The 2,030-nt window shown below is 40.4% G+C and overlaps 1 pseudogene; it reads right to left on the bottom strand.

Moving 5' to 3' along the window:
* Window positions 1-822: 822 nt before the first annotated feature.
* LOC128098127 (uncharacterized) lies at window positions 823-1,003 on the bottom strand (annotated as a pseudogene).
* Between the last annotated feature and the right edge of the window lie 1,027 nt (window positions 1,004-2,030).

Here is a 2,030-nt window from a genome sequence, read left to right as displayed (position 1 = left end):
TGGGAATGCAAACTCATAGGACCTCTATGGAAAGCAGTGTGGTAGCTCCTCAGGCATTTGGAAATCAATCTATTTCAAGACCCCATGCCACTCTTGGGCACATACCCAAAGAATGCTTTTTAGTACCACAGAGAGACTTGTTCAACCATGTTCATTGCTGCTCTATTCCTAATAGCCAGTGTGGTGTCTTGAAAGAAAATGCCCCCCAAAGGGGGAGACAGTAGTGGAATATATGGCTTTGTTGGAGTAGGTATGGTCTTGTTGGAAGAAGTTGGAAGAAGTGTGTTACTGTGTGAGGCAGGCTTTGAGGTCTCATATATGCTTAAGCCATGCCTAGTGTCTGACACTGCTTCCTGTTGCCTGTGCAACACATTCCTGCACACTGCCATATCTCACTATGATCGTAATATATAGAACCTCTGAACTGTAAGCCACTTAATTAAATGTTTTCGTTGTAAGAGTTGTCATGGTCATGATGTCTCTTCACAATAATAGAAACCCTTACTAAGACAATGAGACAATGGATTATAACTGAGACATTAAAATGTGTGTGTGTGTGTGTGTGTGTGTGTATGACATCATGAATTTTTAGGAAAAATGGATGGAACTCACAAAAAAATATCCTGAGTAAGATATCCCAGGCTCAGAAAGATGAATATGGTGTGTATTCACTTGTATGTGTATATTCACTCTGAATTCAATGATAACCAATCTATAATCAATAGAACCACAGAGGGTATCCCTAAAAAAACCAGACTGTTGTCAACTATAGGTTCCTCTGCACAAACTAACAGCAAGGCCCATTTGCTGAAGACAACAACTATACAAGTCACTGAACATGGAAATGTTAAGGCAGTGCCTACAAAGAGCCTTCCCTACTATGCTCAAGTGATTTGGGTACAAGAATGTACTCTTTAAACTCTTAAAAGAGAAGCATAAACACCAAGCCAGCCATAAACCCTTTGATCTACACTTGATCTTAGCCAAAAGGCCGAGAAGCGATCCCTTTGATCTACAATGGTGCAATGCCTACAAGTGCCTAGGGCAATTACTTCAGGACAGACCCTTGTTCAGAAGTAGTTGACCAATAGATAATGGACCCCACAGTTGCTTGTTTGTTTGTTTTGGTGTGTGTGTGTGTGTGTGTGTGTGTGTGTGTGTGTGTGTGTGTTTATTTGGCTACAGTTTGGTGTTTTATTGGGGGACTATTTTGTTTTATTTGTTTTGTAGGGTTTTGATGTATTGGTATTTTGAGAAAGAACTTAAACTTGGATGCATAGGGAGGAGCCTGAGATCTGGAAGGGGAAGAATATGATTAAAATATATTTAAATTTAAATTTTGTTTTAAAAATAAAAATATAATAAAAACAAACAAAAATAAACTATCATTGGTATGAAACTACCAACTAAATGTGAGATTGTTTCAATATTATGTTTTCTTACTATTGACCCTTTCCTGTTCTAAGGCTCAATGCAGGATATCATACCATACATAGTCATTATATCTCCTTAACTGTCCTCAATCTGTGACAGACTTCAATCTGTGTTTCAGGACCCTGACAGAATTGAAGGTCACTGGCCAAGTTGGTCTTGTAGAATATGCTGAAATTAAATCTGTGTGATGGGCTCCAGAGAAGTTAGGAAACAAGGAGGACCCTAAGAGAGACACATGGATCACCTTGGGATGGGGAAACAGATGAGATCTCCAGGTGCAAATTGGGGATGAGGAGGGGTAATAGAGGGAAGGGAACGGGGGATGAGAATGTGAGGGAGTGAGATGGTCAAGATGGGGGAAGGAAGGAGTGGAAGAGCAATGAAAGAGATATCTTAATAGAGGGAGACATTATGGGGTAAGGGGTGCTAAGGAAATTCCCAGGAATCTGTGAAACCTCAGTAACCCCCCCACTCTATCCCCTACAGACAAAGAGAAGCTTAAACCAGGATTCCTAAGTGTAGATAAGAACTTAGATCCCTTTTGATTCCCCAGGTGGTGATATCAGCTAGTCAGGATATTCGACCATCTGGCAGGA

The sequence above is a fragment of the Peromyscus californicus genome, unplaced genomic scaffold (assembly GCF_007827085.1).
Source record: "Peromyscus californicus insignis strain IS unplaced genomic scaffold, ASM782708v3 Scaffold_5__1_contigs__length_169319896, whole genome shotgun sequence".
Taxonomy (NCBI): domain Eukaryota; kingdom Metazoa; phylum Chordata; class Mammalia; order Rodentia; family Cricetidae; genus Peromyscus; species Peromyscus californicus.
This window is presented reverse-complemented; position numbering and strand designations above follow the sequence as displayed.